Raw genomic sequence first — 16151 nt, 5'->3', positions numbered from 1 at the left:
GTGTAACATCTGATTACCAATCACCATCACCACCCCCACCATCACCACCACCGCCACCATCATCACCACCACCGCCACCATCACCTCCATCATCATCACCACCATCACCACTACCATCACCACTCCCACCACCACCATCACCTCCACCACCACCATCACTACCTGTTCCTGTTCTGTTTCTGCTTTCGCTAAAACCAGAACTTATCACATAAAGCTCCAATGCATTTATCATGGGGGGTAAAACCGCACTAGCTGTGGACTGGAACACTAGCTGGGAGCTAGATCTGGCCACAACGTCTCTCACTACAACTTGTGTAGCTTTTCCAAACACTGGCACAACTGGAACGTTATTAACTTTCGTACTGCCAAATCTTATGTTGAACGATCGTACACTCGATTGGAGAGGCTCCGAGAAATACATAGCCAAATAAACCGGAACTCCTCCAGAAGAAAGACTGGGGTCGACTAATGTTAAGCCTTCTGTGCTCCAAGAGTTACGGAGGATGGCCTCAGGCGGGTTGTTTGATGCACCAGAGGTATCGATGGATGCAGCCGAGGATGGTATTCCGGTCAGCAATATGTTTATCTCGGAAGGAAGCCAAAATCTACCGTAAAGATCCGATCTAAAAGAAAAAGAGAACACATTGTAATCATGAACACAATCCTCAAACAATACAATTATAACCTATGTTTGTTAGGATCTGTTAAATATCATGAGCTTTCAATTTAAAACTAATTGGTTATGAGTTGATTTCTCCAAATTCTTTATATATTATCCAAGATATCTCACAACTTTCAAGTTTCAATATGAGATACTTTCACATGCCTCATGAGCCGTCTAGCTATTAATCTCCACAATATTCCTTATAAAATTAATTTCAAGTAAGATCAGTCAAATAAATCAGGTCGGACCGATTTCAATTGAGATCGAAAGGACCTCTTTTGATTGGCCGGATTGATTTTGGTTTAAATTGGGCAACATATAACCTTGCTCTTGCTGTAATATTATGTTAAATTTCAGGATTTCCAATTCAAAACCAAACTAAAAAAATGAATTGGTCCAAATCTTTTATATATTATCCAAGATTTCTCTCAACTTTCAATATAGAATATTTTCACAGATTCTACATCAAAATTTAGAAGAAAACAGTCTATACTAATGCATGAAGATATGAATCAATCTACTTATTGGCCATGAAACGTAACTTATACACGCTGTTGTATATAGATGTTAATTACCTTAGAACTTCTGTTGTGCCATACGCAACTCGTTGTTGGTAAAACAAACCTTCACCAGGACCGAGCTCGTCATACATGCCATCGGCCAAGTCGACAACTTCAATGGAGGATACAAAAGGCTTTGATGACGTAGACGTACGCACAAAACAAACGCTGGTCTCTCCACTGGCTGGAGCAATATCAGCTCCAAAGTGTGAGGTAGGAACGCTGAGGTTATCGATACAGTGCGTCGGTGTTTACCTTCGAACACTACGCTGAACGTTTGGGATGAGGACATCCCGTCGTAGTTCCCATAGTAAAACATCGTTCGCACTAGGACCTTTCCGCCTTTTTTAACCGGAATGTTGGAGTAGCAATTTGATTCACCCGTTGGAAAATACCGAAGTGTGGTGTGGGATCTCTCAACGGTTGTTGAGGAAACCGTGGCCGACACTCCGGATGTGACGAAGTCTGTGTCTCCGACCCATCTTATATAGTTGTTGTCTACGCTTGACAAAGACGTTCCACAGTCTATGTTTACGCCTGAAATTGATCAATGCATGCTATGAACCATTATGATGATGATAAAGATAGCTACGGTTTAAGAAAAAAAAAATTGCACTAGATGTAACAAAGGTTCTTTGTTTGATTACATTCAATGTTTTTTTTTTAAAAGATCTTCTTTAAAATTAGTTTAATCGAGTTAACTAATAATGCTACGTATATCGAGTTTCGTAAGAAGTTCGATCCACATAATTGAGGGACTTTTATACGCTTTATGTAAGATGGAATTTCGTAAAAATTCAGAAGTCCGTTATAGATCTTCAATACCCCAGCACACACACACACATGACACATATATATATATATATATATATATATATATTACTAAAGAATTTATATATATATATATATTACTATATATACACGCACACATGACACATATATATTACATATATATTACTAAAGAAATTTTTGACATCAGATAAAACACTAAAAAAATCCGTTAATCGTGTGGATCGATCCCGACCAGGGATTTCAGGTTTATGGCTATATTTAAGACTCTTCTGATCACTAAGCCAACATGGTAGCAGTACTGCATGGTAGCTAGGGTTAAGAAAGATGAACTTGAATTACGTGTGAATCAAAGGTAATTTATTTATAGACAACCAAATTAAGAGATTAATGAAAGTTTGTAAAGAACTACTTACTGGCTATAGAGAGGGTTATGATGAAATGAAAGAAAAGAAGAAAAAGCAAAGCAGAAGCCATGACGGGAGCTAATTTCAACTAATGGGGCAAATTTATACACACAACCTACTTATAGTTATATATACATATATATATATATATATGTCATATATATATATATATATATATCTGTTATATGTGTCGAGTTGAGTTGTCTATTAGTATTTTTAAAACAAGTTGGTATCGAACATGAGAACATGTCTCTAGAGTTTTTGAGTCTTTTGACTTTTTTCCCCCATATTTCTTTTTTGGTCTTTCTAGGCAGTACTTGTATTATTGATTATTCAAATGTACGTTCGCCGTCTCCACAACTAACCAATATATGATATAAAAGTTCTTACAAATGAAAATACACCGTTTGGGTCTTTCTTGCAAAAATGTGTATGCTTTGATATTACTGATACCAAGTTCATGAACCAGAATAAAAATTTACAAAAACCTCCACCTCGCCGCGAATTCACTCAACTATATATGTAGCATTAGCATAGACCGGTCAATCATTCGGGCTTAAGATCCTCTGGACTACGTCTGATTTGTTAGAGTTATAAAGCGGAAATAAAAAAGAAGGTTATGACTTATCAAGCAAAGCATCGTCAAAATTATAGTATTCTCGGATTGGAAACCATGATAACAAATTACGCTTGCCGGCTTGCGAGTGGTTCTTTTTTTTTTCTTACATCGGCCAATTCGAATTCAGACACTTTTTACACCTCTTTCTAAAAATTATTGTGGATAACGTTGTAGATTTGGCATCAGTTCTTGTATCCGCTTTCAATCACCTTTATGACAATTGTTGGTCGTCTACAAAATAAACAAAATACCCTCTTTAATTTTTTTTTTAAATCATAAATGAAGAAAGGACATGTAGAATAGCAAATGGATCAAGTTCAACTACAACTAAGAAGTCTCAGATCCATCTCAGTGATGATCATCTTGAACAACATACGAATCATTCGTATCACTAGCAAACTGCTGTCCTACTAGAGGAGTCATTCAATTCTGCCCATCGAAACATATATACGAGCTAGAGATCAAAACTCAATATTACTTAAATTCTATATTCAGATAAACAATTTCGTAATATATGTAACGATTAAGTAAAGTTAAATATATATACACGTGGACGTAGTTGGTACTGTGTTAAGCTTTCTCCTAACGATGACGATGCAGCTTTGACGGGGAAATGTCTCGCAGTGCCGGACCGATCAATTTGGATGCCCGCATCTAACTTTTAAAAATATGTCCTTTTATATTTTTTTAAAAAAATTAAAATAATAAAATATAAAATAAAAACTTCATAAAACAATAAAACTCTATAAATGGTTTGTAAGAAAAAAAATCCAATAAAACATATAGTTTATTGCTGAAATATAGATCTTTTTGTTTTTTTTTCTGTGTAAAATCGTTCATTAAACTGTCGTAATCGAGTTTTTCAACCATAGTTGTCTCAATTGATAACAAAGCTATGGATGGACGCAGATTTACTTAGGGTGTGGGGGGCGAACGGTACGGTTTCTTTATTGGGCTAGATTTAGGTTTTCCTTTATCTAGTGGGTTAAGGAGTCGGGTTTTTGGGGCTATAAATACAAGATTTAAGGTTTGTAATTATTCATTCACACAATTAATAAGAAAACTCTAAACGGGCGTTTGCCTCATTTTACGATTTTTCTCTATTGTTTATTGTTTTCTTCGTGTTTGATTCTCAACATCATTCAATCGCTCTTGTAACATAGTAGCGCGCAAATAATTCCTTATCAGCTTCAATTTCGAAAAACTATCATTGATGGCCGATATTAGTTTTTTTATATCAAACAAAAACCTAAAAGTTTGGTTATACTTTTGGAACTGTTCAAACCTGGACTCGAAATAAATTAGAGTTTGATCCCTAATAATTTGTTTTTAACAAAAAATATGCCATTTTATAATGAATGTCGCAAAAATATGCCCCTTTAGAATGGATGCCCGCGGCGGTCGCCTCTCTCGCCTGCCCTCAAGGCCGGGCCTGCTCGCATGCCATTATTTGTGTAGCAGTCGTTCTAGCCTGCTACCTTTTTATCGGCATGCCACTAAGTTGGGAAAAATACTAATCTAACTTTAATGAGAGGATCCACTTTCTGTGTATTTTGTTAAAATCGATTTTGTATAATTTATTTTGGAAACGCAAATATATTGCTGATCGCCGGTAAAGAAAACGCGATTTCAAAAATCGATTTTGTTGCTGGAAAACGAAGATTTGATCCTCTTCTTTTTATCGTTCGCGGTTGTTGTTCTTCTCCGCCGGTCACACGCTGCATTTGAAAGCGCAGAACTCTCAGCTGGCCGTCGGCGGCAGTCCTCCCTTCTCTCTTCCCCAATTAGCTCATTTTCTTTCTCTGATTAGGTATGGTATATCTTTCCTTGGCAACATTGCATGTTGTGGTATGTACATTGGGTCAATTAGGTAGATTGATTGGTGAATAGAGGTCCCCATTGAGCTAGATTAGACGTCGCCATGAGTATCGAGATGGGGCAAAATCTGCAGATTTAGGATAATTGGTACAAATTAGTACAACTAAGAAATTGAGGACGACTGGTACACAATGGTACAATGTGAGGTATAGAACAACTAGTACACAAAGGTACAAATATGAGTTATAGAACAACTGATACTTAATGGTACAACTGTGACAAATTAAGCGTATTTTGGTTTCCTATATACAAGAAGGGTGGGGCAGAATGAGTCCGTCCGTAAACATACACATTGATTATGGAGAAAAGTATACAGAAGTCGGAGAGGTGTTCAAATGGATTGGAGGAAGTTCCACCTTTGCAATATCTTTGAAATATTGTGCTATTGGAGGAGATTACTTACTCGGTTTTAGTAGAGACGATATGCAGGAAGATGACAATAGATGAAAGAACACCGCAACTGAAATCGAGCTACATTCCATTGGTATTTAACCCTCAGAGCCAGTCATATATTTATGATGATGAGGATGTTTATGTATATCTAACAACAGTGGACGAAAAGGAATTTAGATCAGCTTTGCACGAGGAAATAATGAAAGTTATGGAACTAACTCAAATGGAGCCGCAACTGTCTCCGCAACTGTCTAGAGCTGATCAAGGTAGCTCAGTTGGTTTGAACAAAGGAGAGCTTGGTTCAAATGTCAGTGGTGATGTGGGGATCCTAACTATCTACAGAGCAGAGGGAACAGCAAAGCAACACAATGAGCCAATTATTAAAGAGCCGATGGAGGATGATGTTGATGAAGGTATGCATAAAGAATCTGGGGGTGATGGTAACGATAGTGATGAAATTTTGGCATTGAATGATAACATATTAGGAGGTGATTGTATGGAGGAGCCTCACTATTATGAACCACCATGTGCTGCTAAAGAAAGTCAGTTAGTTGCTGAATGGGAAGATGGTGCGGATCTTGTAGTTGGTCAAGAGTTTAGTTTTAAGGCGACAGTGCAACATTTGATTGAGAGAGCTGCGCATAAATACTGTTTTTTGTTCAATACTATCAAGTCGGATAAAAACAGACTTATGCTAGAATGTCGTCAGAAGAAACAAGGTTGTAAGTGGTATCTTCGAGCTGCGAGTGTTAAGGATTCAAGCCGTTTCAGTGTTAGGGTGTATAGAAAGATGCACAAATGTTCCCGTGCTTCTCAGACTACAAGCAGCAATAAATTGAAAGGTACGCCAGAAATGGTAGCATCGGTTCTGCATGATGTCTATCCAGGTCGGCTCGATACCCCAGTTGCTAAAAGTATCATCAACGTTGTTCAAGGGCATATTGGTATGAATGTATCCTATTCCACTGCCTTGAGAGGCATGAAACTCGCAATTAATTATGTACAAGGCAGTCCAGAAGAAAGTTATGGTATGTTGTATCCTTATTTGCACATGTTGGAGAAGGTAAATGTCGGAACGGTAACAAGCGTGGAATTGACTACAGAGAAGAAGTTCAAATACTTATTCATTTCTTTAGGCACTTGCGTTGAAGGTTTTATAGCAATGAGGAAAGTGTTAGTAGTGGACGCAACTTTTCTCTCGGGTTCCTATAGTGGTATGCTAGTATTTGCCACAGCTCAAGACCCTAATTGGCAAAATTACCCGGTTGCGTTTGGTGTGACTGATGGCGAGAATAATTGTAGCTGGGGGTGGTTTCTCGAGAAGTTAAAAACCATGATTCCAGATGATCATGAATTAGTGTTTATGAGTGATAGACATGCAAGCATCATCAACGCAGTCTCCGAGGTGTATCCAAGCACTCATCATGGATATTGTATTTGACATATTTCGCAAAATGTGAGAGATAAAGTTAGTAATATCAATAAAGACTTCGTTGCTGCGAAATTCAGGGATTGCGCGCATATCTATACTCAATCTGATTTCATTAGAGAGTATGGTGATTTTAGAGTTAGGTTTCCTAAAGCCGCTGAGTACCTTGATAAGAGTGTGACGCTGGAAGAATGGGCTAGGTGCTGCTTTGCGGGGGATAAGTACAACATAGAGACTAGTAACACCGGAGAGTCTATGAATAGTTGTTTAGTGACTGCGAGGAAGTACGCCTTATTGCATATGATCGATGCGATTATAGCCAAAATATCTGAATGTTTTAATAGATATAGGAAGGAATCTAGTGGTCCTTTTTACAATAAGAGAGTGGTGCCTGTTGTGGAGAATGAAATCCACACTCGATGTGCAATCGCGTCTCTTTTAGTGGTGACGGAACTAAACAGCTACGAGCTTGAATACAGCGTTAATGGACTGGACGGAAAAACTTACGTGGTGAACTTGAAAGCGAAAAGCTTTTACTGCAGGCGGTTTGATATAGACAAGTTTCCGTGTGAACATGCAATAGCCGCAGCGAAGAAACTGATGAGCACCAAAGATAGATCAGCGAATATCGAAGTGTATGACTTGTGCTCAAAGTATTACTTGATTGAGACGTGGGCATTGGCATACCATCGAACAATTTATCCTGTTCCTCATCATATTGGGTGGATTATTCCTGACAACATCAAAGAGTTGGTCGTCTTACCACCAGATGTGAAGAAAAAACCAGGTAGAAATAAAGAAAAGCGTGTACCAAAGCCTGGAGAACGTCGCCGGAGGACAAAGAACAAGGCAGACCCTCACTTGGACTTGGAGGCTTGTTTCCGAAGTTCTCAGCAGTCAGAAAGCGGGAAAACTTAGGTTCTGAGTATGTTTTTATTTGGACAACCGGGTCGACTATGGACAACTATTTGTACTTGTATTTCGACTATAAACACCTATTTGTATTTCTTCTTGTTTTTATTTGGACAACCTGATCGACTATGGACAACTATTTGTACTTGTATTTCGACTATGGACAACTATTTGTATTTCTTCTATTTCTGTTGACGCTTTTGTATTTATGTGTGTTTTGTTTGTTAGTCACTTTGTTGCGTGCCAGTTTTGCAAAGCGGATCCATTTGGTACAACTGGATTCTTAAGGTTCTACTATTAGTAGTGACAATAATTATTACTAAATCCATAAAAAAAAATATTTATATGTATAAATTATCCACAAGATGGACCTTAGGCACATATAAATATAACAAATACATGATTTTATTGAGAATTTACCTTGAAAACCCTTAGGATGACAATTTAAACTAATAATTCATCTGGACAACTAAAATGTGATTATTTATATAAAAGGACAATCTAAAAACTTCATAAATCACCAAAGTACACCTATTAAGAAAATGTTATCACTGGGACAATTACGGACAATTACGTACTAAAATGACGGCGCACGTTTTTTTTTGTCACGTGCCTCGATTATTGGGCTTCGAAGTCGACGACGTCTTTAAGGTTAATTCAAAAATATTTCAAGTTCCATCCAAGCCCATTTCCAAAATTATTTCAATTTCCCTCCAAATATCCAAATTTCAAGTTTCCCTTCCCCCCAATTTCTATTATTAAAACTCATTGTTATCTCAGTTCTCAGAAATTCTTTTATCAAGAAAGATAGAGAAAAAGGCGAAATAGGGTTCAGGGGAATTGGCTTGAGTGTATCGATTGTTAGTTTGTTTTTTTCGATTGCAGGAATGGACAAGGGGTTACCATTCCCAAAGAAGGATTACGGCAAAGGTACAAGATGGGGTCCCGAATTTAATGGAGTCAGAACCATTGTCGAATGCCCTAAGCAAATGGGAATTCTGGAGTTCTGCTACTGCGGTCCCTCCCGTATTGCTCCTTGGCCGGGCCTAATCGACAACTCTGTGCTAGACAGGGGCCAGAGATACTATGGATGCTTTTACGGTTGATGTGGACCCAAAAACTTCCTGGAAGTAAGATATGTTTAAATCTTCGTCTCTTTTGTGATGTTCTATCTTTTTTGCACCATCTTAAGCTTCATCTGCATTTGGTGTGTTCCAGGTTCCAAGTTGTGGATTTAAAAAGTGGTGGGATGTCGCGATCGAAGAGTAGATTAAGATGGCAAAGGAAACTCAAGAAGATATGAAGTCTGTGTTTGAAGCCATGTGCTCAAAGATAAACAAGCTAGAGGCGAAGGTCGAAGCTCTTGAGGCGGCACTGGAGAAGAAGATGGAAGGTTGACCAAGCTTCCTAGTTGATCCTTGTTGTCCCAATTGTCTAATGAATTTCTCATGTATTTTTTATTAGTTGAACCTTGTTGTCCCATATTTTTAATGTAGGTCATTTCGTATTAGTTGACCTAATTGTCCCTGATTTGTTATGTAGTAAACAATTCGTCTTAGTTGAACCATCTTGTCCCAGAAGTTACAATCCAAAAAAAAAAAAATACGGTTGTTGTAACTTCAAACCTAAACCATTCATGCAATTTTGCACAACAACAAGACTTTCACGAAAGCTCCAAACAAGATCCACAAAAAACAAAACTTTGAGACAACTTCCAACTACAAAAAAATATTTGGACTTTAAAAAAAACAAGTACCAACCACTAACAAGTATCAAACAAGTTTCAAACAAGTACCAACCATACATTAAAAAGTTCCAAACAACCTAAACCTTAGGTCTTTTCGAGGCCCTTGTCTACACCTTGTTCTTCACTTCTTCCCCGGCAGCCTTCTTCTCTTTATTCCTAGTTTGATTCGAAGCTCCTGTTTCGACCTGGTTCTTCTCTTCTGCTTTTTTTCTCTTCTTCCATGGAAACCTTTTCATTCCCACCTTTTTCCGTCTTTTTTGCTTCTGTAAACGAAGGTTTCTTCCACTGTGATGGTGCACCTTGCCTCTTGACTCTTTCTGGTGGTGGTGAGGACGGGGCTGTGGACACTTGTATTAGTGAGATGGCTGCTGGTTCTGTGGAGTCTTGTCTGGGTGAGAAGACTGCTGTTGTTGTGGATTCTTGTCTGGGCGAGAGGGCTGCTGGTGTTGTAAGGACTACTGCTGATTCTGGTGGAGGTGTAGGAACTCGTGTGGGTGTAGGAACTTCTACTGCTGATGGTGGTGCCCTCACTTCTGTTCCAGTGAACTCCATCTTTTCTTTCAAATATTTCTCAACAACTTTCAGTCTCTCCTCCATAACCTCTAACCTCTTTTCCAAATTCACTACTGCTGTACCCTTATCCGGTTCAGGCTTGGGTTTATGTTCCGGTTTCTGACCTCGACAACCAACCTCCAAGTCATACAATTGTTTCCAACATATTTTCTTCTTCTTTACGGTGAGGTAATCAGTCCAATACTCAACAAACGGATCAACAAACCCTATCCTTTCGTCATATCCACGTTCCAATATGCGATTTATAAGCACTTCTTCCTCAGAGTCAGGTTCCAATATGCTTATAAAATCCTGTCATAAATAACCAAACCTACTTACTACTTCCAACCTAGGTCAATCTTATAATATTGCTCATCAAAGGATACTACTAACATTTACCTCGCTACTATTGCTTATCGTCTCGTTGATGTCCTCCAAAGGAAATCCTCTCATGCATATCTCAGAAAACTTCCCCTTGCACATGCGTGGACAGTCTCCATTTGCAAGCACAATTTCTTGGCATCTCCGTCGAAGCTCAGGAATACATTCAAACGCCATAATCTACATAGAAAATTACAATATCAAAAAATCAATATCACAATACCAATACTTGAAAACTCATTAATAATACATACCTCTAGAGGAACAATGAAACCAGCAAAGCTGCATGATGTCCTCTGGCTTTCACGCTTCCTCTGAGCTTACTCATCACACGATGTATCTCCTTCATGCAATTATCAAACGTGTAGCGTCCCCAGGGAAATTTCTTACACAGCCTCAGATCATTCACCACTCGAAGCAAGAAGGGCTCTATGTTACCATTAGCCTTAGAGTTGGCTTTAACAACTTTGCATAAGAAAAAGAGTACTGCCATCTTTTTCTTATCTTCAGAGCTCTCCATTGCCTCAAGCCTCTCTTCTACATCCTTCACTGTTATTGCCTTCTTCCTTCCAAACTGTCTCTCAACAAAGCTCCAACCCCCCCCCCCCCCAATTCCTTATACTTTGTAGGGTACTCATGACAGTCTAAGCCACAGAAGAGCGCATGCTCTCTCAACGAGTAACGGATGAGAACACCGTTTACAACAAACCAGCACTCACTTTCCTTCCCGGTTTTAGCAGTATGGAGAAGGAGCATCCACAGACCTTGACTCATGTGATTCGGCTCCTTGGGCATGTGAAATATGTGCCTGAATTGAGGGTGTGCTTTGAACCATTTCGTCTCTTCTGGCAATGCCTCTATCTTCTGGACAACACTCTTTACAGAACATCTAGTAACTATCTTGCAAGCTTTGCCAAACTCGATTGGCTTAAAGAAAAGCTTCTCAGGTTGCATCGGCTAGCTATCACCCTCGGAATCCTAAAATTCAATTACATTTTCCATTAGTTGACACAGTTTTCCAAAATTCAACCATGAAACACAAACTTATCATACTTAGCTGTACCTGTTGTTCCAGTTGTCCTACATAATTACACGATCAATCAAACAAAACCGGATTTCTCCTCTACTAACTCCTAACCTGCGGCCAATTCACATCAAGCAGTACATGAATACAGTACATACCTGCTCATCTTCTTCCCCATCGTTTATGTCCTCACATTCCTCCTCTGTTGCTACCTCAGCTTTCGCTTCCTGTCCTTCATCATCTGCTTCCTGTCCTTCATCATCTGCTTCCTCTTCTTCATTTTTCTCTGCTTCCTCCTCTTCTTCATCATCTGCATCCTCCTCTTCTTTTTCCTCTGCCTCCTCCTCATCTCCTTCATCGTCGGCTTCCTCATCTTCATCATCTGCTTCCTCCTCTTGTATTTCATCTTCTTCATCCTTGGCTTCTTTCGTTTCTTCCTCTTCTTTTCCCTCTCCTTCTTCATCTCCTTCCCTGTCTGCTTCCTTGGAACCGGCCCCCTCGGAAACTGACTATCCATTTTCCTCCAATACTTCTTCTTCATCTCCTTCTCGCCCTGCCTTGACTGCTTCCACACCCATTACACTACCCCTAGCGTCGGTGATGAGCACTTTTGGGGGGAGGAATGCCTTTGTTCTCGACAACGGTTGCTTCGGGAAGGTTTTCTGTGGTGGAGGTTTTGATCGAATCGTAAACAACTCCATGTTTCCCTTTCTTTACCTTCGCCATTACGGAGAGCGACCACAGACTTTGCGATTCCGGCGACAACTTCGATTCCGGCGAGAACTTCGATTCTCACAACAGATTTAAACGGTTGATTACACTCGATTTTGCAGAAATGAATTTTAGGTTTTTACTTCTCTGAAAAATGAATAAATCCGACTCAACCTGAGTAAAATCCCCTTTCCGTCGGGTCGGGTGGGTAAATATTAGGTTTTTTTGTAATTCTTTTAACATCTCAATGATTGTTATGGTTTTTCCATACTTTCTACACTTAAAAAGAAAATAAATTACAAATTGTTATTACGACGGTGACATACGAGATCAGTTTTCCATCCATCGGAGCTTTCCAGCCATTTCCCTAGCTTTGACATAACAATCAATATATGTAGCTTATTCCATACCCCGGTGATATTTATCAATGGGCTAATATAAGTCTCCAAAACCAACATTATATTTAGATACAAGTTAAACGAAAGTATTGTAAGCTTTTTTTTTCCGGTGCGGCTAGTTGGCAAAGACTCTAAGCAGCCTTACAACGCTGCCGCGAGTCATTCTCAAGTTATTAATTATTATATATGGTAACTTAACTTGTTAGATATAATTGAACACGATAATGTTATGGTTTTATTATAGAACTAGGGATTAACTTGCGCTGTAGCGCGGGGTAATTTTTTGAAATTTAATTACGTTAAATAATTTTGCAAAAAAAAATTATTTGGTAAAAACAATTATTTTTCAAAAACAGTTATTTTACAAAAATAGTTATTTTGTGAATTTTATAAAATGAGTTGATCTGTATGTAGAGTCATTTTTTTTTTGATTTGAATTCTAAAAAATTTGAACTAATCCGGATATGAAGTTATTTTATAAGCGGGTGAAGCAAAATAAGTTGTTTATTTAATCCATTGGGATTAGACTAATATATTATTAACATTAATATACAAAAATATATAATATTATAATCATCAAATATAATTTACACTGCTTAATAACTGAGTTTTATAATCTGTCCACAAATTATAAAAAATCAGTTTTATCTTTTTTAACTATATATGTAAATAAATATAATATTTTTTAAAATTAGGTTTGATATAAAATTAATTAAAATATAATAAGCTATATTTAGTTTTAAAAGAAAATTTATAATATTTAGTAGATTAAATATACCACATTTTTTCAAAAATAATATTTTGAATTGCGAGATTTTTTTGGTGGATATTTAAAAAATTAGAAACATGATCAGTTTAACCTATTTACTTAACATGTTTGTACTAGATTAAAATATAAAACTAATTATAATATTCACCATTTAATAACTTTCACTTCACCACAAACTTTTTTTAATTAAAAATCAAAATTTTCATGTCAAATGTTTTGTAAAAATAACTAAAATTTTTTTGTTGTAAATAATCAATTAAATATAACAAATTATAGTAAAAATATTCACCATTTTTTAATATCATAACTTTTACTCTTGATTTTTATATTATTTAATTGTGAAAGTTTTTTATTTTCACATTTTTTAATTAAATTTATTTTATAATATCATTTGAAACAAAAATATAAAAAACTACAGTATTTTTGAATACAAAAATTAAATAATAAATATTCTCTATTAAATGAGAAACAAAAACTTTTCATATTTTTTCAATAGATTTGAAAGACAACTATATCTTTTTTTATTTTAATTATTATTTTTATTTGTAATAGCATATCATGTAATATTTACAAAATAAAGATTACTTAAATATTAATATAAATTTAGGTTTTATATAAAATTACTTAAAATACAATAAACTATATTTAGTTTTAAAAAAAATTATAATATTTAGTAGATTAAATATACCATTTAAAAAAAAAAATTTTGATTTGCGAATATTTTTTTGGTGGATATTAAAAAATTAGAATCATGATCCGTTCATATCAAAACTAATCCGTTTACTTAACATGTTTGTACTGGATTAAAATATAAAACTAATTATAATATGCACCATTTAATAACTTTCACTTGACCACAAACTTTTTTTTAATTAAAAATCAAATTTTTCATGTCAAATGTTTTGTAAAAATAACTAAATTTTTTTTGTTGTAAATAATCAATTAAATATAACAAATTATAGTAAAAATATTCACCATTTTTTAATATCATAACTTTTACTCTTAATTTTATATTATTTAATTGTGAAATTGTTTTTATTTCCACGTTTTTTTAATTAAATAAAATTTATGATATCATTTGAAACAAAAAATATAAAAAACTATCATATTTTTTAGTACAAAAATCAAATAATAAATATACTCTATTAAATGAGAAACAAAAACTTTCCATATTTTTTTCAATAGATTTGAAAGACAATTATATTATTTCTTATTTTAATTATTCTTTTTCATTTGTAATGACATATCATGTAATATTTTATAAAATAAAGATTATTTTTTTAAATGTCTACTTAAATAATAATATAGAGATTGTTTTAAGCATTGCAAATTTTTTTAAGCGTACGATATAACACTTTTGTTATATATAAAGTTAGCGATATATCTAAAAGAAATAAGTTACAATAAGTTATACCATGATAATTAATTAAATATATAGATAACACAACAACAAGTTATAACGTGTGTTTCTCAAGACACTAAATCAAGGGTAGAAACATAAAAATATTTGCTGACAGTTACAGAGAATTAGTCATAATGTCACATCACAATTATTTTCCTAATTATGTTTTCATTCTTGTATTCCTACCTAGTTGACTAATATTTTAATTTTATTTGTAAATTATTTTGGGTAAACAAATATTTTCGCACAATAATTTAATCTTAATGTGTTAGGTTTGGGATGAATACTATTTTTTTTTTCATTTTTAAGGTATTTCTCAATAGTATATTTTCAACACGGTAATGATATATATAATATATAGAACTAATAGAAGCCTAGTAAACTCTGGTATATTTTGATTTATATTAACGTCTACTGTCTACATATCGTTTTTTTCGGTTCGCCGTGATTAAATATTATGTTAATTAACTATATTTCAACATCACTGACCTTGTTTTACAATTTTGAGCCATTACTTAAGACATGTAGTCATGTAGAAGGCGGTCACTTTTGTTGGGATCCAACTTATTTGGGTTCACTTAGCATAGAGTGGACATATTAAAGTCAACGGCGTTTGTATTCTTATATGGCACATAGACGTTAAAGTAAACGGCTGCACGTTCATGTTGTAACGGTTATGCACTTATGCATAGGGGTAATAATAATAGATAAGAAGTTCGACAAATAACGAATTGCTCGGCAGTTATTAAATGTAATTTGATCGGTTAGTTGACGATCCGATCTAAACTGAAATCCATGCTCTAACGAAAAGCTAGATGCGTCCAACACAATATCAAAAACCAATGGCCATTTGACCAATGAATTTTTTTATAGATAAAAGTAAAAATATTGTTTATCTCTCAAGTCTTAACCGAAATAATTAATCGACAACAAGATTGACGACTAGAAGAATGAAAAAATTTGCAAATTGAAACCGAAAAAAAATAATTGGAAACACATATAATGGAAAGCAAAACATATATTTCACATGATGTTCAGTGTCACTGCGCTACATATGATTGGTTCACTCCAATTATGTCGCCGATTTCTCCTATGTCCGCATCATTTGTAGGCTTTTTTGAATCGTTGCCCATCTGTTGTCCGTATAGAGGGGATGCTCCGGTCCCCAAATTAGTCACTGTCGTTAAACATATAAAATGTCACATCTTTAGATTACATAGAGATTAGTCAAGACCAAATTAGTTTCATATATCTTTAGATTAAATGAATCAAATATAATCACTATATACATAAATTACACAAAACACATAAAGAGGCTCAATGTATATACCTGTGGACGTAGGCAATGCCAACACTTGCAGCCTAGCTCTGCGACGATTTGCCAAGAAAATAGCAATGAACACATATGCGATAATAAGAACAAACGCTACGGCGATTACAACACCGATTATTATTGGCAGATTACTTTTCTTTTCTTCATTGGTTGACCCACCTAAATAAATCGTGCCTTCCCTCT

At 35.6% G+C, this 16151-nt stretch overlaps 1 pseudogene; it reads right to left on the bottom strand.

Moving 5' to 3' along the window:
• LOC18014006 overlaps positions 1-2490 on the bottom strand; it is an 8207-nt pseudogene extending 5717 nt beyond the window's left edge.
• Positions 2491-16151: the final 13661 nt, after the last annotated feature.

This window comes from Eutrema salsugineum, unplaced genomic scaffold, assembly GCF_000478725.1.
Source record: "Eutrema salsugineum unplaced genomic scaffold, Eutsalg1_0 scaffold_4, whole genome shotgun sequence".
Taxonomy (NCBI): domain Eukaryota; kingdom Viridiplantae; phylum Streptophyta; class Magnoliopsida; order Brassicales; family Brassicaceae; genus Eutrema; species Eutrema salsugineum.
The sequence above is the reverse complement of the archived record's forward strand: the minus strand, read 5'-3'. Positions and strand labels throughout refer to the sequence as shown.